The sequence below is a fragment of the Phascolarctos cinereus genome, unplaced genomic scaffold (genome assembly GCF_003287225.1).
Source record: "Phascolarctos cinereus isolate Bilbo 61053 unplaced genomic scaffold, phaCin_HiC Scaffold_1;HRSCAF=81, whole genome shotgun sequence".
In the NCBI taxonomy this organism is placed as follows: domain Eukaryota; kingdom Metazoa; phylum Chordata; class Mammalia; order Diprotodontia; family Phascolarctidae; genus Phascolarctos; species Phascolarctos cinereus.
The window spans coordinates 249,457,969-249,482,353 of record NW_027555514.1 but is presented as its reverse complement, the minus strand read 5'-3'; the positions used below and the strand labels follow the sequence as shown (position 1 = coordinate 249,482,353).

At 38.0% G+C, this 24,385-nt stretch overlaps 1 pseudogene; it reads left to right on the top strand.

Annotated features, from left to right (window-relative positions):
• The first annotated feature begins 2,938 nt into the window (after nt 1-2,938).
• LOC110213218 (triosephosphate isomerase pseudogene) lies at nt 2,939-3,805 on the top strand (annotated as a pseudogene).
• Nucleotides 3,806-24,385: the final 20,580 nt, after the last annotated feature.

Here is a 24,385-nt window from a genome sequence, read left to right as displayed (position 1 = left end):
TTTTTTTAAATTAATGAAGTCATCACTTTCAGCAATCTGTGGAACACAATGAAAAACTATATTTTGATTTCCCCTAAAAACAGATAAGAAGACCAAGATTCAGCCTCCCAATTAAGATGACCTGGCACTTACTGATAATTGGGTCAAAGATGTATTCTCTAGTGGCATAGTAATTTATTGGCATGCATGACAGAAAGGAAGCCTTACTGAGATGGAAGGTCATGAACACAGAAGTTGAGAAATAGAACTCTAAATGGTTATATTTTATAGTGGCCAAATATCATTTATAGAAATAGCTTTCTCAGAATTCAAATAATCTCTAGCTGTTTTATGATGCCTCTACTAGAATCTTCCCTGAACTCATGAACTTATTGAAATAAATAATAACAACTAATCCTTTCTATGGCTCTAGAAAGGGCATTGGATTAGTGCAAGGAAAACAACATGCTCTCCTTTACCCAACTAATTAGAGAACATAGGTTTTTAGGATCATAGGATCTTAAAAACATAGTACTTCAAGGGACATCTAGTTAAAACCTTACCCAAATTATAAATTCTGCTTACAATATCCTTAAGAGCCTTTGATGGCCAGTGATAAGGATATTCACCAACTTTCCTTTAGGCTCTTTAGGTTAAATGTTTCAAGTTCCTTCAATATCTCCTTACAGACCATAATCCTTTCATAACTTCTGGTCATTCTCTTATGGCAATGTTCCAATTTTCCAATATCCTCTCTCAAAAGTCTTGCCAAGAATTACACTCAATATCGAAAATTTGCTCTGATAAGGACAGAGGACAGCGGAACTTCATATGGATCCCTATTAAATTTCATCTTGTAAATTTCATCCCACTGCCTAATTTGCCAATTACCTTCAAGAATTACAATCTGTCACCCAATGTATAACCTACCCCTGCCAGCTTAATGTTATTCTCAAATTTGATAAGCATGCCATCTACTTATTTAGAGAAATCATTGATAAAAATGTTGAGTGGAACAGAAGTAAGGACAGCATCTTGTGGGTACTCCATTATAGAGCTCTCTCTACATTGACAACAATCCATTAATAAGTATTCTTTGGTTATGGTCAAACAACCAGTGCAAGAAACCAATTGACTGCTTTTTTATCCAGGTCATATCTCTTTTAATAGTAGCTGACATTTACATAGAACTTAGAAGTTTGTAAAGCATTTTACTCTACTAATATTATCTCATTCTAGCCTTACAACCCTGTGAGTTCCATGGTGCTACAAGTCTTATTACATTGATTTTAATATAAGGGAAAATGAGGATTAAAAGGTTTTGTGGTTATCTCATGGTCACATAGCTAGTAAAGGTTGTAGAAAGAATTAAAACAAAGTCCTTTTTTGAGTCTATGACCAACACTCTTTCAGAGGTAGCTAGGTGAAGCATTGAATAGAGTTCTGGGGTTGGAGTAAAAGAAAAAAAAACTGAGTTAAAATCCAATCTTTGGCACTTACTAGTAGTGTGACCCTGGGCAATTAGTTTAATCTCTGTTTGCCTCAGTTTCTTCTACTGTAAAATGGGGATAATAACAGCACCTACCTCACAGGGTTGCTATGAAGAGGAAATCACATATTTGTAAAAAAAAGTTCTTAACACAGTTGCCTGGCACATAGTAGGTGCTATAAAAGTGCTTATTCCATCCTCTCCCCTCTATCTTCTTTCAGGTATATCATACTTGTCTACAAAAATAGTGCCATCCAGTGAATTAGATTTCTTTTTTTTTTCCCTCAGTGTCATGCTGTAGGTCTCAACAAGCATATAGTGAGCTCTTATTTGTACTAATACTATGCTAGACGCCAAGGATTTTTTTTAAAGCAAAAAAAACCACACATATTCCTTGTCCTTGTGAATCTTGCGTTCTAAGAGGAAGACAGGATATCCATAAATAGGTATATGGGACATGCAAACAGAGAAGATTGAAAGTTACTTTAGAGGGGAAAGCTCTAGCAGCTGAGAGGACCAGGAAAGTGCTTTTACAGAAGGTAGAATTTGAACTGAACCTTGAAGTAATCCATGGATTCTAAGACATGTTGGTGACAACAGAGAGTACCAGGCCTGGGAGACATGAAGTACAAAGACACAGAGATAGGAGGAAAGTCATGTATGATAAATAGCAAGTTGTCTGCAAATTTGAAAAGCATACCATCTATTCCTTGATCTAAATCATTGATTAAAGTATTGAATATTCCAAGGCAAACTAGGTCACATGGAGTATTTTACTGAAAATTTTCCTCAAATTTTAACTTGGATCAATCAGCACTTATTAAGTCCAGCTATTCACACAACTTCAAATCCATTTAGCCCTCCTGCTATCCTCTCTCCCTGACTTTAGAATGAGACAAGAATATCATGGGAGGCTTTGCCACATATAATCCAAGAAAAACAGAACTATGTCTATGGTGCTGTCCTAATCTACCTACCTAGCTGTCCTGTCCAAAAACATCTAAAATCAGCCTGGCGTGAACTGTTGTTAGTGAATTATCTCGGCTGGTGGTTATTTCTTTCTTTTTCATTTCTAATTCTTTCATGTCAAAATCATAATTCTCTGATTTTAGGTTTCTACCTTATTTATCTTTTCCAAAAACTGGGATAACAGTCACCTGAGTTGTCTTTCCCATTAGCAGTGATGACATACTGGATAAAACACTGGGCTTGAAGTTAAGAATACCTGGGCTCAACCCCATATCAGATATGTAGCTGTGTGATCTTGGGCAAGTCATATTACTTTCCTGTACCTCAGTTTTTTTCATTTGTTAAATGAAGGTGTTGGATTCAGTGGTCTCTGAGGTCCCTTCTAAGTCTGTATGATCCTTCAAGATTGCAAGTCGAGTGTTCTACTCCTGACCTTAAGTGTCCTTCAGAGTTACTGATCATTATTGAGGAGGCTTCAATCTAGGTTCCATGTCAGGTTCCATGGCATCCAGGAAGTTGCTCATGGGTGGGGGGGGGGGGGATTAGAAGAAGAGTATGGACAAGAAGAGCTTATGAGATCTCATCATTGCTATCAAAGGGGCCAAAGTGCTTACTAACACAAAAGTAGTATGTGGAACCCCTTCTCTCTACTTTGACTTTAAATTGAACACAAAAATCGATGTAGCTGTTACAAAGGGGCCAATGCAGCATGTACTAGAGAGATTAGCCCTGCTAGGATTAAGGGCTGTTGGGCCAACTGGGTCTTCCTGGGATACTATGAAAGGAGACATATTTTGGAGGAATCAGATGAGGTGATTAGGCAGAAAGTATCCTATGCCATGTCATGAGGTTTGGGGGGTGATTGCCTGCATTGGTGAAGATGAAAGGATGAGGGAGAGGGATGAGAAGCTGGAATCACTAAGATTGTTGTTGTTGTTGTTGTTAAACAAACCAAGGCCATGCAGATAATGAAAAGGATTGAAGCAAAATTGTCCTAATCTAGTCTAGACCACTGGTACTGGCAAGATAGGTCACCCCAGTAGGCCCAAGAAGTATCTTTGGGGCCCACTTAAGACCCATGTCTCAGAACCAAGAGCAAAATTTACTAGGATCATTTATGGAGGCTCTGTGACCGGGGCCAACTATAAATATCTGGCATCCCAGGCTGTTATAGATAAGAAGCATATGATATCATATGTTGTTCATGACCAATGTGAAATTAAATTGACTTCAGCTGCCTTTTACAGCTATTCTACTTACATGATTGTGAATGGTATACATTGTTTTCTTGGTTCTATTTATTTTGCCTTCCACAACTTCATAGGTATCTTCTTCTTTCCTGGAATTTTTCATGTTTGTTATTTATGACACAATAATATTTCATCATGTTTATATACCACAATTTTTGTCAGCCATTCACTGACTAATATAATTTCTCATTTTTTTCCATCGCAAAAGGAGCTTTTAGACCATTTTGCCATAATAAGACATTTATTTAGATCATTGACTTCGTTGGAGTTTATACTCAATAGGGAGATGGATGAAGCAAATTGTATATCACCTTTCTGGGCTATCAGAGAGATGCCTCCAACAGAAATCAAAGTACCTCCTTGCAAATGCATCTTGTTTCTGTGTTAACCATGTGACTTGTAATAGAAAAGGAGTGTTGCATAAAGTGAGGAAGATCTGCCAATGAGTCCTGCCTCAGACACTTATTGCCTGACACTGAGAAAGTCATGTGATGTCTCAGCCTTGATTTCTTTATCTGCAAAAGTGGGATAATAATAGTGCTGACTTTGCCACGTTATAAATTAATGTATTGATCAAATGTTTACTGTGTGTACTGCACTGTACTGAATGCTGGGGTTACAAATATAAAAGCAAGACCGTGGTACCTGTTCTCAAGCTAACATCCTAATTGAGGAAGACAACTTAGGTAGGAGATTTCATTTGCAAGTTAGATGGAAAGGGTCCACCAACCTTAGGGAACATTGCCAACACAGTTGGTAATGCATATTTTTTTTTCCCTGCCCTCTCTTATATCATTATTTGCTCCAGATTATTGAGTGGCTCTACTGCCAATCTTCTCTCTATGTCATACCTTATACTTCCTATTGTGTCTGGTTTCTGACTTATATCTGAGAATTTTTTTCCTTTCCATCTCTTTTTCATTTCAAAGCCTCCAAATCAGATGATCTTGTCTCTAAGAAAGTACATTTTCTTTGCTTTCATTATAAGTATTCCTCTAAGATAGGCCAGTTAGATATGGCCAGTTTCTTTCATAATAATGCTTTTGGGAGGTGGGGAGCACTCCAGCTGAAATTAAGGTAGGTGAAGCTAGAAGAGAGGGCTGATCTCTTATGCCCAGGCCTAATAATGGGGAGATGCCAGCAAAAATGTAAGTGCCACACATTTCCTTGAACACTGTAATCCTTGACCCCTCCTTACTTCTCATGTCTGAATATCCTACTTGATTCTAAAAAATTTTCTCAATTTATCCCTCTAATTTTGTGATTTCTTGCTATATGCTTATGATTTCTGATACAGACTTCAACTACCATTTCTACTAGGAATTTGTAAACTGGTCTCTGTGTACTCATTTAAAAATGTGTTTTGATGATTATATTTCAATACAATTGGTTTCTTTCGAAGTCCTATTTATTTTAATTTGTAAATGTAAGAGCCTCATTCTGAGGAGTACATAGGTTTCACCAACTTATCAAAGAGGTCCAGGGCACAAAATTGATTGTTTAACAATCAACGTTCTTGGTTACTGACCCATGACTTTGTCTAATTCAAAATTTTCATCCCCACTTTAATTGGGCAGTTGCAGCTTCTCCTGAAGAAAAATCTAAGCTAGCCTCAAGGGAGGTGGGAATACCAGGGTTGTAGCTCCTATTCTTAGCCCTCCTACTCATTGCGTCTAGGGAAAACATTAAAATCTGAACTCCCATCAGGCCAAAAGCTGGCTATTACTGTATCATCGCTCAGAAAGCTAAATCCTGTTCTATAAAGCACATTCTCCGGAGAGGCTTACATTTGGTTAAATCAGAAATGAAAATACTACCCATGGTGCAAAATCCAGACTTTTTACCCCTTGGCTTCCTTCTGGCAATATTATTTGGTCACACATTAATAACCAGAAGTGGGTAGCAGCTCTTGGGTCTGACCACTTTTAAGAGACTTTCTATTATAGCTTGAACATGGATCCTGAGGTAGAATGGGGAGGATTTTGTGGTTCAGGTTAGGCTAAAATAAGACAGGTTTCATAACTCTAAAAAGGGAATCTCTTTCCACTGTGATACTTACTCCTAGAAACTTCCGTATAAAGGTTTGGGGTGTTTCAAGGGCTTGAGTGAGTGAGGCCTATGTCTTTGATCGAGTAAATCCTCTTGAGAGATATGGATCATTAGCAGTGTATTTGTAGGAAAGAGGGAAAGGGAAAGGCACTTGATGAAAAATCCCCACATATATAAGGATCAAAATCACAGTATAAATGAACAAAGATCAAGAATGAAGTAGAAGAGCTGAAAAGGCCAGATGCATGAAGCAGTGTCTAAAATGGAAGCTGGGTCAAATTCAGGAATCATAACCAGGTCAGCAAAATGTCAAATTAGAGGCAAAGTAAAGGTTCAGGTACTACTAATTAGGGACCGAGCAAGCAAACAACAAAATGTTGAAGAAAGACAAAGAGCTATCTCAATTTGCCATGCTTACTTGAGTTGTGAATTATGAGTACAAATTTTTATGTCTGGTCATATGCAACCAAACACGCTCCATTTTCTAGAGAGCACTTTCACCTTAATTATGTCAACGAGGGATATAGAGAATAGAGTGCCACTTGTAGTTAGAAAGACCTGAGTTCAAATCCTGCCTCAAAAACTTATTAGCTTTGTGACTCTGGACAAAATGCCTTACCTCTTTCAGACTTGGATTCCTCATTTGTCAAATTGGGATGATAATAGCATTTTCTCCCCAGGGTTGTTGTGAGCATCAAATGAGGTACATGTGTAAAGTCTTTTGCAAACTTTAAAGTGTTATGTAAATGCTATTGTTATTGTTGTTTCTATCCATGGTAATGACTGAGTCAAGACACAATTTTTCTTACTTGAAAATGTACTTGAGAATATGTAAGTAAGGATACTTACAAATATCCTTACTATTAGCAGTATCTTACTCTTCTATGGGGCATGAGATGGGACTTTCTCAGGAAATCCAAGGCTATCTTTTATGGAAAGAAGCTTGTACTTATCAGTTCCTTCCAAATTTAGATGCCCTCATCTTCCCTTGCTTCTTTAAGATCATACAGCTGGTTTGAATCACCCTCCATTTCCTTAGAGTGTATGCTTCTTTGGTTTCCCCTGGTTCTCATTCCAACCTGCTGGTATACTAGGGAATAAAGAGCCATTCTTGCACCGATTTATCTTTTGCCCCAGCAGGAGGCTAATTTGCCCTCAATGAACACTTATTAGCCAATGGACTGGGACAGAAATACAAGGATAGCGCAATCTCTGTAGGCTGCTAGAGTCATTGACTGCCCCTCTTTACTTGTCAAAATTAAGATCCTACTTTTTGTAGCTCCCTTGGCTACTCCTACTATTAACTGCAGTTTGCTGTGACTATGCACTGCCACTTCAGGGTCAGTAGTCTGGAATTTTATAGGCCTCCAAAGACTCATTCTCCTGCATTTTCCCTCCCAATCACAAATTCTCCCAGAGGCAGATAACTAATTAGCAGATCTCCAGAGCTCTCCTAATGGCCTTACCAGGAAAATTCCAAATTGCCAGAAAAACATTCCAAGCTCACTCACCTCTTCCTTATAGGTTCTGGTGACTCTACTGGGTTCTTAGTCAAGTGTGTTAAACTTATCCCTTATCTATTCCTTATTGTCTAGGTAATCTCAGGAAATTTTGACCTTTTAAAATTCAAGTCCTCATCTGTAGAAGAGAGAATAGTAAGAATTCCGTTTTACTCTTCAGACTAGTGTGAATATCAGATGATAAATTAGTTATGATAATGTTTTGGAAATTAAAGGATGACATTATTATTATTGGTGTAATTTAATCTCTTTCTGTGAAACTGGAAAATTCAACGTCAGAGGAGCTTTGGGAAGCCAGGTTATCTAAAACTGTGTTGGGAAAACTATTAATCGTCCATTCAGTTTCAAAAATAATTTTGAATCATGAAAAAAATTACAAAGATTTCCATTCCTTTTGCCTTTTGATCTGATTGGTGGGCATATACACTCCAATGTAGTTAATGATAGAAGGAAAGGTCCCATACTCTATTCTCTATATCTATCATCTATTTTTATGAACCATTTAAAGCTACCTATCTCCTATCTATCTACGGATAATTTATCTATCTATCTGGGATGTATATGCTGTCGAATCTAATCAATGTGTTTCAGATACAGATGCTAAAGTATTGATTGATTAAATCTTTACATCACTACCAGAGAAAACCTTTACACATGAAACTAAAAGGCATGTTGGGGTTAAGTTTCAGAACTGCAATGCTAAAACAGTTGCAAGCTGGCAAAAAAGGGCCTTAATCTATAGAAGAAATTTAACTGAGTTCAGTATTGCTCTGTGTCCTCAAAAAATCAAGGGAGAGATTGGAATAGCTTATTCTCTTCAGTAATCTTTTGGACCTCCTTTTCCATTTGGCCAATTTTTCTTTTTAAGGAATTTTTATTCTCGTTGGCTTTTTGGACCTCTTTTGCCATTTGGGTTAGGCTATTTTTAAGATGTTATTTTTTCAGTATTTTTTTGGGTCTCTTTTAGCCAGCTGTTGACTTGTTTTTCATGATTTTCTTGCATCACTCTCATTTCTCTTCCCAGTTTTTCCTCTGCTTCCTTTACTTGCTTCTCAAAATCCCTTTTGAGCTCTCCAAGGCCTGGCACTGATTCATATTTTTCTTGGAGGCTTTGGATGTAGGAGCTTTGACTTTGTTGTCTTCTTCTGGTTGTATATTTTGCTTTTCTTTTTCACCAAAGTAAGATTCTATGGTATGACTTTTTTTGTGCTGCTTGCTCATGATCCCACCAGTTACTTGAGTTTTAAACTCTTTGTTAAGGTAAGAGTCTGCTTCCAATGTGGAGAGTGTACTGTCCCAAGCTTTAGGGGTTTGTACAGCTATTTTCAGAGATACTTGTAGGGACTTGTAAATTTTCCGGTTCTTCCAAAGTGGTATGATAAGGGGCCAGGTGTTTACTCCTTTCCTGGCCTGCGACCACAAGTATTCCTTTCTGTCCTGGAACGGTGAGGAGGGGCTCCTCTCTACAGCCACTGCAAGCTCCACTATGCCAGCTCTCCTCCTCACCCCAGCACTGCCGCCCAGAACTGTGACCCAGATCCAGACACGGTCAAAGCAAGAGATTCCTGCCTTAGCACTGGCAAAGAGATCCCTGCAGTCCCTCTCTGACCAGCCACTGGATTCCCCCTCAGTCTGTGGCCCAGAAGCTCTGGAAGCAGCTGTCCATCCCCCCCCCCAGGTCACGCTCTTAGGTAATGGAACTGAAACCCCGCCTTCCTGTCTCAGCACCGACAGAAACAGACTTTTTCCACTGACCTTCTAAATTGTCTTTGGCATTGGTGGATTGAGGAGTCTGGAAACCTCCACAGCTGCTCACGATTCAGTCCTCTGAGGCCTGCTCCAGGTTTGCTGCAGCCTGCGTGCCCACGCCAAGCTGCGCTGTGCTCCCAGCCCGGCGCAATGAACCTTTCTGATCAATCATCCAGGTTGTCTTGGGCTGGAAATTTGTTTCACTCTGTCTTTTTGTGGGTTCTGCTGCTTCAGAATTTGTTTAGAGCCATTTTTTATGAGTATTTGGAGGGGTTTGGGGGAGAGCTCTAGCAAGTCACTGCTTTCACTCTGCCATTTTGGCTCGCCCTGGAATAGCGTATTCTCAAAATCAAGGGAGCTTGAGATGCACCTCCAAATATAGTATTCTGCAAAATGGAGCCTAATAATATATTTTTTTAAAAAAATGTAAGCTTCAATAAAAGTCATGCATGCAAAAATAAAACATCAGAAGTGAGTAAAATATTTTACTTTCAAATAATCCAAAGAAGATAAGCACAAACATTTAAATAAGTATAATTACCAAGAAAAGACAAAACAGTGGAATTCATTCTTTCATGGTGAATACACCATGAGAATTGACCAGTGTGCTGGCTTGTTTTTGCTTGGCTTTTTTTCTTCATTTTAAGGGAAAGTTCACTGGTGTCAGAGGGCTTGAGTTTTTAATAGTGAAAGGGGTATATCTGGAAATGATTTCAATATAAAATCTAAAACCAACAATAAAACTTTAAAAAAATAAAAAAAGATAGATTTATCATCTATGATGGAAAAGCAAAGTTGATGAAATACACAGGTTGCCTAATCATGAAATGCCATTGAATGGGCAATCCATTTCATTACTGCATCAGTAAAACAATCCAGACAAGTACTACTGATGGATAATAATCAGTGCCCAAAATTGAATAAGGCAGATTAAGTTGAACCATATTTGGAAAATCATGTAATACTTTTAATGATGGAAATTCCCGTCTTTCTAAATGTCAACATTCTCCCAATATTGCTCTATGGCAGAGAACACAAATTCTGAAGAATTGCAGTTTCTGGTAATATAAAAGACAATGGAAAAATGCATGATAGGTGCAGGCAGCAAATTACCAATGATGACTTTCAATTGAGAAATAATGTAGGGTCCAGATGGTCAGAAAAAAAAGGTGAGTGGATTAAGGTGTAAAAGTGAAAGATAACAGTTGTAAAGTCCAATTGCTCTACACCAAATTTGATAAGATCCATAGAAAAACGCCTAGTTCATGGATTAACAGAAAGATATAGAAGATAATTGCATGGGATGAGAAGGAATAGATAGGCTGTGTTCTGCACAGTAGAAAGAATACCCACAATTATGAAATCACAGTTTCATTGCAGAATTTATCAATTAAGTAAGAATTCAAATCCCTAGATGCATGTAAAATTCCCATTATCTCAAAGCTATCAAAAACATCCAATTAGACCAATGCTATGCACCCATTTGGAATCGGGACTAAAAAACTTGATATCTGACTAACACAGCAATACTGAGAAAAACACTAATAAAATACTACTTATGTAGTTCTACGCACACAACCTGTGAATTTTTAATGTGGCAACTCATAATGACTTCACTGCTGAATTGGGAGAAAAAAAATCCTTCAGTAAGCATAATGCAAACAGGAATGAACCTAGAATTATGCAGTTTTGTGTCTAGTTAAAAGTTCAAGTTACAAAAAAAAACACTGGAGAAACCTAAAACTAAGGCACAAACATTATCACTCAAAAGCATGCCAAATCCCAGTAGGAATAGTGCATCATGGGTAGATTTGGGAATCAGAAAGACCTGGGTTGAAACTCTACCTCTGATACTTGCTAGTTGTTTGACCATCAGCTTAGCACTTAGCTTTTATGAGCCTTGGTTTTCTATCTATAAAATGGGGGTGATTATACCCACTACATTACAAAGTTGTTGTGAGGATCAAATGATGTAATTTTTGCAAAGCCATTTGTAAAGTTTAAAAGACTATATAAACATAAGTTCTTAAAACAGCAAGTCAAGCTTGAAAATAGTCTACTTCCAAGATATACATCCAAATTTTTCAGTCATCTTCGGCTAGGCAATGGAGTTAAGTGACTTGTCCAAGGATCACATAGCTAGTAAATGGCAAGTGTCTGAGGCTAGATTTGAACTCAGGTCCTCCTGACTCCAGGGCCGGTGCTCTGTCCACTGTGCCACCTAGCTGTACCCATCTTTCTTCTTTTAATTCAGCCAATGACCAAAATACATTGTATGGTGAGTGAATTGGTCTAATCACTTTTACCCTTTAACCTCAGTTTCTTCATCTATAAAATGAGGATGTAAAGATAGGTGATCTCTAAGGTACCTTCTAGTTCTAACATTTTCTGAGTTTGTAATAATTTATACTTTATACTCATTTCCAAGGCTGAGTGAAAGACAGCATGATAAAGCTGATAAAGGCTAATCCTGGGAGTCAGGAAGCTCTAGGTTCAAATGCTGCTGTCATATATAATAGCCTTATTATAATGGACAAATTAGTTTATCTGTATTGCTCACACAACTATCTACAGTGAAAAGATCCAAAGGTGTTGTTGATGTGTTTGTGCAGAGGGTCTTTCCACACTGGGACTTCTATGCTGATGAAATCATGAGCGGATTAATAGTAACAAGAATAAAAGCAACCAACTTTAACAGGAAGAGACAGAATCACAACTGTATATAGTATTAAAATACCTTTCTCAAGTCAGGTACAGAGTCAACAACATGATAACCAAATAAGAAATAATAATTGGCTAACAATTATTCTCTACATGGAGTGTGATTGCTAATTTAGGACATGAAGAAAGGTAGAAACCAGTGGTACAGAGGAAAGAGTATTGGATTTGAGATGAAAGCTTCTAGATTCAAATATAAGTTGTGCCATTTGCTAGATGTATAGTCTTGGGCCTCCGTTTCCTCATCTGTAAAATAGGCTGAAGAGGTCTTTTCAAACACTGTCTATAAAAGTATCCCATGGCCCTCTACAGATTCAGAATAACTATCAGTTGGCAAGAAATGGACAATGAGAAGAAAGCCAGAAAGAACTTTTGTCACCCATAAGCATTTTTTCGTAAACTAATTGATGAGTGAAACTGGATGGGCCCTTAGCATTCATCCCTTAAAACTCTCTACTTTTACAGAGATGGAAACTGAGCCCCGGGTGGCAAAGCAGTATGCCTAATTTCAAATGAATAGTAAGAAGCAGAACTGAAATTTGAACTCAAGTCCACCCATTTTCATAAGACAATCTTTCCATTGCGCTCTGCTGCCTACTATTCTCATGTCTCTCCACCATGCTGCCTCCCCAACTATATCTGAATTTTTATGTCTTGTCAGTTATCAGAGAAATCCTCAATTAACATTTAGTCCTCAGCCAGCCTGTCCATGACATTAAATAACAGTAATACACTTACTGAAATGAATAAGTAGGTGACAGTACAGAGATCATTAAGAATGCTAAATGGAATTTTTTTTTCTACAAAATGACTATTTTTGAAAATTGACAAGATTCTAGTTAAAAGGTTCACTCCCCAAGGACATCTTGCAACCTTTTAGTATTTAAATACGTGCAATTATTTGACAAGGAAGAAAGGCGTTCCTTGTGAATCATATTTGCCAAAGACACGGGCAATCTCTATGGGACACATATCTTCCATATTTCAAAGAACCATGTTTTGGCTAGGATAATTCCTTCTCAGAGGCACATTATAGCTATAGTTCCTATACGAATGGGTGAATTCTTTTTTAAAAGCATCTGTTAATCTCTGTCATATGCAAATCAATCTGCTTAGTATTGATGATACCAATAGAAAAGCAAAAAGGTGCTTGTTCTCAAGGAGCTCAAAATCTAGTAGGAAGAGACAACCCATAAGAGTTTTCAGTGGCAAGTCAGAGCAGTTCAGTGTTTCTTAGGGTGTAGCGGCGAATCAGACAATTGGCAGGCAGATGGTAGGGAAGGTTGTTCTCTTGTATTATTCTCATAGCAATACCCTATACTGCCTAATATTATAGACTTATTGAATACAAGTCTAATGGCTCCAATTAGATGAAAAAGTCATTGATACTCAGAAATGTTTGTATCATACAGTTTCTAACACAATGCTTTGCACATAGTAGGTGCTCAGTAATATTTATTTATTTGTTTGTTTGTTTGTTTGTTTTTTGGGGGTAGGCAATAGGGTTAAGTGACTTGCCCAGGGTCACACAGCTAGTAAGTGTTATGTATCTGAGGCCGGATTTGAACTCAGGTCCTCCTGAATCCAGGGCCGGTGCTTTATCCACTGCACCACCTAGCTGCCCCCTCAGTAATATTTATTAAAGTAATGAATTTCCATTAGAGATTCTTTGTCACTGTTTCTCAGCTATGTTATGCACTTTAGGAAAGAAAGATTAATTCAGTGACAATACTCATTTCTTTTTTACAGTTGCCCTTTAAAGACAGATGAATTGAATGTCTTTGCTTTAAGGTCAATGAATTCTCAAAGCCAAAAATGGTCTCCCTTGTTGCTGTCATGCTACTACTTTGCCATGTCTGCTTCCTCCTCTCTCTGTCATTTTAACCCCACTCCTCATTTGGAAAAGTGTTATTGACATTGAAGTTAAAAAAATTAAGTAATTTAGATAGGTAACGTGAAGCAGTAGAAAGAAAGCTAGGTTGGAAGTCAGAAAGACCTGTAGTCAAGGCCTGCCTCTGACACATACTGGCTGTCTATCTCTAGGCAAGTGAATCTCTTAGTGCCCTAGGGCAGTGACCTAAAACAAGAGTATAAGCTTCATGAAAGGTGCTGATCTCCACTAACGAGGCATTTCCTATACCGATGAAATAATAGGTATGGTAAGACACATACATATGTATGTGTAATAGGTGTATTTTATAACATATAGTCATGTGGGTAGATGTATGTATATACATAGGCACACATGTATGGATGGGTAGGTAGGTAGATAGATAGATAGATAGATAGATAGATAGATAGATAGATAGATAGATAGAGAAACTGACCAATAGGTGGGTAAGTCAGTAGATAGATGGGTAGGTGGTAGGCAGGTAGATGGATGGAGGGATGGATGGATAGATGGATGGATGGATGGATAGATATTCTTCCTTTGGAGAATAATAGGAAACCATCAAGTTATTCAAGCCCCATGCCCACAACAAATAACCTCCTTATGAAACATAAGCCTACAGTTGAACACTTTTTTGGAGAAGTTTTATTAGGCAAATCTGCTAGCTTAGCCTTTCATCATTATATTCTGGTATATTTGCTTTGGCCAGGAAGAAGTCACACCTATGTTACATAATCGGGGTGATCCAGAATGTAAGGACTGCCATATTAATCTTTTGTATGCTGAGGGTTCCCAGCTTCTTTACTTCTCTAAGTGCTGTCTTGGTATTAGAAATGATATCAGGATGCTGGAGACAGAACTTGTTGGTTCTGGCAAAGATCATCCCAGTGTTTTTTCCTCCTTGACCTTAGGCAGTTTGTCCTGACTTTATGATTTGTGGGACACATGTTGACTGAGAACTTAGTGTCTCCCAGCAAAATACATTATCATTATTGGCAACCAGGAGGAGAGGTGTGGCAGCCCCTATGACAAGTAAGAGAAACAGAGAGAAGTAGCCATGTGATCATCAGTGTTAGACTCCAGGCCTGGGGCTGAATATACAGGAAATGGATAGGCAGTATAAGAATTATGCTGAAACCCCACTGAGCCTAAGCAGTTCCTTCATCTTTTCCCTTCTCCCTTTATCATGAGAATTTTTGTGCCTCCACCTCCCAATAACTGTTTCTTAAAATTGTATTTATCTTTTTGCTCACTTTGTCTTTCAAATATGGTAAATGTGGTTAACCACCACATTGTTAATCTATGTATATCTTTTCTTAAGTACAGTTGAAAGGGACCATAAGAACCCATTCAAGAGGGAAAAGAAGTAGATTTACAACTGCGGTATCTTGCTAGATCAGTTCTCTGGACAGAGCCTCAGAGCAAAAAGAGCAGGAATTATTGATTGTTTTTTGTTGTTTTGTTTTGTTTTATAACATCTTGGAACACAGAGAGAATATTTATATACCAAACCTCTAAAGGCAATAAATGAGTCAAGTCTCCCAGGGGAATGGGCAGGGGCCTAAGCTATGAATATCTGGGCTGAGGCATCAGAGCCAAGGCCATTGCTATTTTCTTCCGTTTTATTGATTTCAGGTTAAAAGGAAACCCCAAACCCTCCAGAGTGGTGGACCTCTGTGAGTGACCCAAGGGATAGGTGAACAGCTAAGAGATGTAGTCTTACTCAACCAAGAATGGGGGGGCAAGATCAGTGACAACTCTGTTCATTGGGATAGCATAGCACCACACCACCAATCCCCTAATATGTTTGTGAGTTCTCTCTTTGATCTGTCAGCTGCCTCTTAGACATCGAGTCAAGGCCTCAGCTCTCAGCTCCATACTCACTCCCCTGATGCTCTGTCAGGTCATTCCCCCAATATAGCACCTCAGATTGAAGCTCCATGCTCGTTCCCTATCTTTTTTTTTTTCTCAATCTATCCTAGAACCATGTTAGGACTCATAACTGTCAATTATCATTCAAGATATCGATTCAACCTGTTCCTCAGATTCTCTCAACCAAAATGCAAACTCACTACTTCCAGGCCTTCTCCTTCTAATGTACATTGTTCACTGCCTCCAAGTTGACTTTCAGTCCATCCAAATACTACATACCACCTCTCTGGCTATTTCTGACACCCTTCAATTTCCTTCCCAGAATTGCAATAATTTCTTGTCCTCTGCAATCATTCTGCACTGGAGAGGAAAACCTGCCAAGAAGGAGCAATTGCTGTTTTTTGGTTCCCAGTCTCCTAATTCCACTGCATTCCACTTCCCTAACAGTAGAGCAGTCTTTATTTTGCAGTGAAAAAAAAATCATCAAGGTTTCACATTTCTCCTTTTTTTTTTTTTGGTTTTGTTTGTTTGTTTTGCTTTTTTGGTGAGGCAATTGGAGTTAAGCAACTTACCCAGGGTCACACAGCTAGTAATCTCCTGTTATTTTCAAAAAACATGATTTGTTTTTCATGAAAAAAAATTTTGGTATTTGAACTTAGAGAAACAACTTTAAGGAAGTTAGTAGCCTCCAAGCCTTGCTAAATGAAGAAACTAGAGAAGTTCAAATCCCCTACATGGCTACTGCATGGTAACAGCTAAAGCTCCTTTTCCTGTTGGCTGGGAGTTTGATTGTCAACTCTCTGGACAATCCCACAGGAGTTCTCAGCAAGAATCAGCCCCATCCTCCAACCATTACCTGCACACTAGATTCAGGCTCCCCTTTACCTTCCTTACAACTTACCCCCTGCAACTGCCCAATCCTTCTTGACCCAAACAAGAACCGTACAAAAAACCCAATTTGCACCTCAGTGGATCTGAGTTCCATCCTCCTTGATTGCCTTTTCATTGTGTATTTCCCCTCACTAAAGCTGACTTTTTTCTCCTCTCTGCCATCTCCCCCTCCTTGTACTGCATCCTAGGATCTCAAATCTCATTCAAAGTACAATAAGACAACAATAAATAGCATTTAATTGCATTATAAAATCAAAATATGATCAAAGTATGCATAATTTGCTAGAAATACTACATATGTGTGTGTTTCTGTATCTATGTTTATCTATAGAGATATGTATAGCATGGCTTCTATACTCATTCACCAGCATTTAATCCAGAATTACAATTCAATTCAACAAAGATCAATGAAACCACTCCGATATGATGGAAACCATGCTAGGGGATGGGGAGACTGAGACAAAAATAAATTGTTTATATACGCAAAGAGCTCAAGTTTTATTACAAGGTAAATATAGGGTCATGAGACATATCTGGAACTAGAAGGAGCCTCTAAAGCAAACTCATCCAAGCTCCTCATTTCAAAGTTGGGTCTCTGAGAGATTGACCAACCCATGGACACAGAGGAAGTGAGCTTCATGGGCACAGAAGAGTAAATACAAGAGGGGAAAAGGAACAAAGAACTGGAAATATTAGAGAAGGCTAAGTAGAGGATACGAATCCTTTGTTGAATCTCAAAAAAGATGATGTTCTAGTTTAATTTTATTTATTTCATTAAATATTTCTAATTACATTTTAATCTGGTTCAAGAAGTAATGAGGGCAGCAATGCTGGTCTATGTATTAGAAATCTCTGGCTTACACTATGGGAAATAACATCTAGACAGCTAATGGAATATGACCAGTGGTATAGGACTAGAGTTAGAATTTGAAGACCAGGTCTTAGTCCAGGCTATGATACTTACTGGCTTTGTGACTGTTGTTGTTATTGTGGTTTAGAAATTTCAGCCATGATGGCAGAGTGAAAGCAGGGACTTGCTTGAGCTCTTCCCCAAACCCCTCCAAATACCTATAAAAAATGGCTCAAAAAAAATTCTAAAGCAGTAGAACCCACAAAAAGACAGAGTGAAACAAATTTCCAGCCCAAGACAACCTGAATGGTTGATCAGAAAGGTGCATCTCACAGTGCTGGGAGCGCAGCACAGTGTGGTGTGGGCACACAGTCTGCAGCAAACCTGGAGCAGGCAAGATGGGGTGGCTTGCATTCTGTGGCTTCCAATCTTCTCAACCCATGAATGCCAAAGACAACTTAGAAGATCAGTGGGAAAAGTCTGTTGCTACGGTGCTGAGAGAGAGCGTGGGGTCTCAGATCAGTTCCCTGAGAGTGATGCCCTGGGAGGGCAGCTGCCTCCTGAGCTTCCAGCCCACAGACTGAGGGGGAATCCAGCAGCTGATTAGAGGAGGATTGCAGGGAACCCTTTGCCAGTGCTGAGGCAGGAATCTCTGGCTTTGCCCATGCTTGGATCTGGGTCACAGTTCTGGGCAGGGGTTCAGGGGTGAGGAGGAGCACTGGCATGGTGGAGCTTGTAGTGGCTGTGAAGAGAAAACCCTCCTCACAGAAAGGAATACTTGTGGTCACTAATAGACCAGAGCACAGGCCAGGAAAGGAGTAAACACCTAGGACCTTATCATACCACCTTGGAAGAACTGAAAATTTACAGGTCCCTACAAGTATCTCTGAAAACAGCTGTACAAATCCCTGAAGCTTGGGACAGTACATTCTCCACATTGGAAGCAGACTCTACCTTAACAAAGAGTTTAAAACTCAAGTAATTGGCTGGGATCATGAGCAAGCAGCACAAAAAGAGTCATACCATAGAATCTTACTTTGGTGACAAAGAATATCAAAATATACAACCAGGAGAAGACAACAAAGTCAAAGCTCCTACATCCAAAATCTCCAGGAAAAACATGAATCAGTCCCAAGCCTTGGAAGAGCTCAAAAGGGATTTTGAGAAGCAAGTAAGAGATGTAGAGGAAAAACTGGGAATAGAAATGAGAGTGACAGATGAAAATCATGAAGAACAAATCAACAGCTGGCTAAAGGAGACCCAAAAAAATACTGAAGAAAATAACACCTTAAAAAATAGCCTAACCCAAATGGCAAAAGAGGTCCAAAAAGCCAATGAGGAAAAAATGCCCTAAAAAAAAAATTGGCCAAATGGAAGGAAGTCCAAAAGATTACTGAAGAAAATACTTCCTTAAAAATTAAATAGAGCAATTGGAAGCTAGTGACTTTATGAGAAATCAAGACACTGTAAAACAAATCCAAAAGAATGAAAAATTAGAAAACAATGTGAAATATCTCATTGGAAAAACAACTGACCTGGAAAATAGATCCAGGAGAGAGAATTTAAAAATTATTGGACTATCTGAAAGCCATGATCAAAAAAAGAGCCTAGACATCATCTTTCAAGAAATTATCAAGGAAAACTGCCCTGATATTTAGAACCAGAGGGCAAAATAGAAATTGAAAGAATCCACAGATCTCCTCCTGAAAGAGATCCCCAAAGGAAAACTCCTAGGAATATTGTAGCCAAATTCCAGAGTTCCCAGGTCAAGGAGAAAATATTACAAGCTGCCAGAAGAAACAATTCAAGTACTGTGGAAACACAATCAGGATAACACAAGATTTAGCAGCTTCTACATTAAAGGACGCAGGGCATGGAATATAATATTCGGAGGGCAAAGGAGATAGGATTACAACCAAGAATCACCTACCCAGCAAAACTGAGTATAATCCTTCAGGGGAAAAAATGGTCATTCAGTGAAATAGAGGACTTTCAAGCATTCCTGATGAAAAGACCAGAGCTGAATAGAAAATTTGACTTTCAAATACAGGACTCAAGTGGAACATGAAGAGGTAAACAGGAAAGAGAAATCATAAGAGACTTATTAAGATTGAACTGTTTACATTCCTGCATGGAAAGATGATATTTATAACTCATGAGACCTTTGTCAGTATTAGGGTAGTTGGAGGAAAAAAATATGTATGATAGATATAGATATAGATATATAGATAGATAGATAGATAGAGGGCACAGGGTGAGTTGAAGATAAGGGGTCATATCTGGAGAATAAAATTAAGGGATGAGAGAGGATTATACTAGGAGAAGAAGAAAGGGAGAGGTAGAATGGGGTAAATTATCTCACAAAAAAAAACAGAAAAGAAAAGTCTTACAGTGGAGGGAAAGGGGAAGGTGAGAGGGAATGAGTGAATCTTATTCTCATAGGATTTGGCTTAAGGAGGAATAACATACACATTCAATTGGGTATGGAAATCTATCTTAACCTACAGGAAAATAGGGGAAGAAGGGGACAAGAGAGCAGGGGGATGATAGAGAGGAGGGAGATTGGGAAAGGGGGTAATCAGAAGCAAAGACATCTGAGGAAGGACAGGGTCAAAAGAAAGAATAGAATAAATGGGAGGGCAGGATAGGATTAAGGTAAATAGAGTTCGTTTTTCACAACTTGTCTACTATGGAAGTGTTTTGCATGACTGCACATATATAACCTATATTGAGTTGCTTGCCTTTTCAATGAGGGTGGGTGGGGAGGGAGGAAGGGAGAAAATTTGGAACCAAAGTTTTAAAAACATGTTTAAAAAAATGTTTTCACATGCAACTGGGAAATAAGAAATACAGGAAATGGGTCAGAAGTCTGTCCTGCCCTACAGGAAAATAGAAAGGGAAGGGGATAAGAGAAGGGGGGGGAGAGATAGAAGAGAGGGAAGAGTAGGGGAAGGGATATTCAGAATGCATGCCAAACTTGGGAGAAGGGCAAGATGGGGTGAAAATTTAGAACTCAAAATCTTGTGGAAGTAAATGTTGAAAACTAAAAATAAATTTATATGAAAAAAAAAGAAATTTCAGCCATGTTTGACTCTTTGTGACCCCATTTGGGGTTTCCTTGGCAAAGATACTGGAGTAGTTTGCTGTTTCCTTTCTCCAGCTTATTTTACAGATGATGTATATAGGGTATAATGACTCTCCCAGAGTTACATAGCTAGTAAGTGTCTGAGGCTGGAATTGAACTCAGGTCTTCCTAATTCCAGGCCCAACACTATCTGCTAAGCCACCTAGGTGCCATTTGTGACTGTGGGCAAATCAATTAACTTCTCTCAGTCTTGATGTCCTCATCTGTAAACTACGCCTACTAATTGTTGTATTGTCTACCTCATACAGTCATTATGGGTGAATGCATTTAGTAAACCCTTCAAGTACTATGTAATGTGGATTATCATTATGATTTTGTTGTTATTCTGGAACAACATACCTCTGAAACACAATGGTGCTGGCCTTCTACCATGTGATTTTCCCCCTGATTCCATAAAAGACCATTTCTATCAGGTCTTTTTTTTTTTCTTAGACAAGAGCTATACATACACACTATATAACTTAGAACTTTTTAACCCTTTTATCTGGCTGAAAGCAGGAGTTCACATTACAGATGGTCCCTTAAGACAACTCCCAGGATGATCTTCACCGTACAAAGTCTTGACAGATATTGCATTTGCCCTGTTATCTCTCCCTTCTGAGGACTTGGTGTTTAAAAAAAATGATCAAATCAAGTACAGCATTTTGAAGAAAAAGGCATATTTGCCTCCTTTTCGTCCCTTGTGTTTCTTCAGTATGGACAATACCCCAGCATGGATGTTCCATCCACTGGTGCTGCTTAACACTTGTCTAATTTCTATTCCTACAGTGTTGCCTGGGGAACAGAATGGCTGTGACTTGCCTGGGCTTATACCTTCAGCATATGTCAAAATTAGGACTTAAACTCAGGAAATTCTGAGTCTGAGTGCAGTCTTCTATCCACTACACTACATTAACTACCTCTGCTTTATTTTAAAAAAATCAAATGAGACGTATCTTTTATAGATTGAATGCAATAAGTAATCTTTTTTTTTTCTGGTTTAACCTGAGACGCAGAGAAGTTAGGTTACTTACCCAGGGTCATACTTCTAGTATGTGTCAGATGCAAGGTTTGTTCCACTTCTTATTCTAATAGCCAGTTCACTTTGCACTATGCTGTACAGCCAGTGCAGAGAATTCAAATGATTACTTATTGATTTTTGCAAGAGAAGAATAGAGAAGAAATTGAGCCTCTTCAATCCGTTATTCCCTGGATACCAGTCTCTGTTACAAAAGGATCGTTCAGGGATAATTTTTGATGATCTTATCTTTCTTATAATAAAATGATTATGTAAGACTCACCTGTTCTTATAGTAATTAATAGCATGTTCCTGACCACGTTCCTAGAACTAGGTGTAGAATGATGTGGGAAACTCACATATATCAATCTTGTGCTTTAACCAACTAGAAATAATATTTCTTTAAGTAGCCTTGGCTCAGGGGGCTCATTTTCTTTCTTTTTTTTTCTTTCTCTCTTTCTTTCTCTCTCTCTCTCTCTCTTCCTTCCTTCCTTTCTTTTCCTCTCATCATTTATAAGTCTATATGTATAAGGTCAGCACCCAAGCTTTTATCGTGCAAAAGGGAAAGGCCATCTTTGGGTAAATTGTCACCAGGTGTCACATGTTACTATGGCTGTGGTATCCAATAAGAGGCATACGTGTTCATAGTACTCCACCTAATGACCCTCTGCCATTTTACTAGCTGTTCCTTACGCATGGAATTCTCTCCCAGCTCCCAGCCTTCCTCTGGCTGGCCTGGCTTCCTTCAACACAGGCCATGTTTCACCTTCTGAAGGAGGCTTTCACCAGTCTTCCTTAACTGCTAACATGTTAACCTTTCAGATGACTTTCATCTATTTTCTCTGCATTATATACCAATAGTACATTTATATATGCATGTATACGTACATACATATACATATACATATACGTACATATATATACATACATATATGTATATTTGTATGTATATATATATATACATATACATATACGTACATATATATACATACATATATGTATATTTGTATGTATATATATATATATATATATATATATATATATATATATATATATATTTACATGTTGTTCCCTGCCACCCCTGTTACAATCCTTTAAGGTAGAGACCATGATTTTGTGTTTCTTTTTGTCCGCAGTGCTTAGTACAGTGCCTGACACATAGTAAACTTTACATAGGAAAGTGCATATTGATTCCTGATTTATTGAATTGAACTAAATAAAAGTAAATGTTCCTTCTTGTGTGACAAAAATAGAAATCCTAATGAAATAGATGAATTTTTTGAAGGATTACTTACTGCATTTTAAAATATATCTTTAATACCTAAGTTTTAGTCTTCAAATATAGACTTTAATAATTTTTAGTCACCAGGTAAAATTTGGTACTTTAAAGATTAATCCATAACTATTATGAATTATACCAATTGTGGCATTCAAAAAGTTCAAGAGACACAATTCCTGGGTAATTAATCATTTTATTAATAATGCTAGCGTATTACTAATAAAATGAGTCAGTGATACTCTCCAATACGAAAGACCAATCATGATGGTGGGCTCACAGTTTATATTGCCTTGGAAGAGTGGGTTTTTCTGAGGGTGGTAATAGACTCTGATTGGCTAACAGTTAATGAGAAAATGGATATTACAGTGGAAGTGGACTTATTCTAATGAGGGGCTGGAGGAGATAACTTTGATTATGTCATTTACTTCTAAATTACACCACCTTGGGCATGGTAATCAAAGAATTTATCCCCACTAATTCTTGTGTAGAGCCTTGTGTAGGCTTCTGAAAAAAAATTCTGGTCCTAATTCAGTAATTGATTATTACTTTGAGAGAGAAATAATCATTTTTCTCACAATCCTTGATCTTATTCATACACTTCAATAAACAGTTTCACTTCAACTCACCTAGTTTCTAGTTGCTTAACATCAAAAACTCCAGTATCAAGAACACTAGAGGTTTGGATTATCTTAGTGGCAAACACTTTTGGAGATGACTTTCCTTGTCTGCCAGCAGTTTTCTTTTTCTCATGGAAATATCTTTCTTTGAGCACTCCTAATGTATATTATGTGTGATATTGGATAAGCTAATTAACATTCCTTAGGCTCAGTTTCTTCATTGGTAAAAAGGGCGATGGAACAGATGGTTTCTAAAATCCCTTAGGCATATGATTGACTTGTCCCACCTTTCTCTTGATTCCTTTTCCCTTTAGAATAGGTATTCTGAAAATGTGTAATGGATCCCACTGGTATTCTGATGAAACCTATGGACCATTTCTCAGAATAATGATTTTAAATGTATTATGTAGATGTGTGTTACACATGCACACACAAATGTGATTACAACTGAAGCCAATATTGTACTACAATTAACCTGTTTATCCATATTTTTTCAAAGAAAATCCTGGACTCTAAGTTCAAAGACTTTGCCTTAAAAGATGAAAAAAAACCCTTACATTTAAGGTGGCCATCTCTATTTTACTGATTGTGAACCACTGCAACTTTAGGTTTCTCATCACACAGAAGGAATTGTCCATTTTCCTCTTAAATGTGGAGGATCTCTACTTCCCAAAAGACATCACTAGCTTATAAGTGGTACTTGAAATTCATATATAATAGTTGAAATTTCCCTTTGAAACCAGCTTTCATACAGGATCGAATCCAAATGACTTTAGAAAGATAATTCCTTATGACTAATTTTTAGAAGGCTTGTACCAGGGCAAACCATTTAAAAGCGACATCTATGCCTAAAACTTAACAAGATTTTAAATTGATTTTGTGACAGGCCCAATCAAAAGCTCATAGCACTTTTGCATGTAGAAGACCATGGGGAAAGACGGCCTAGGAGATTTCATAAACATACAAGTACTTAGGGTTAAATTGATTTAAAATGAAGTGTCTTAGTTCAGGACTTCTCATCTGTGTAGCTTGCAGGCTTGTCACTCCTGAGCCAGTCATTTATAATCAACACTGTCTTTGTGATTTTCAGTGAAAAATGGAGGCTAGAAAGCCAAAAGAT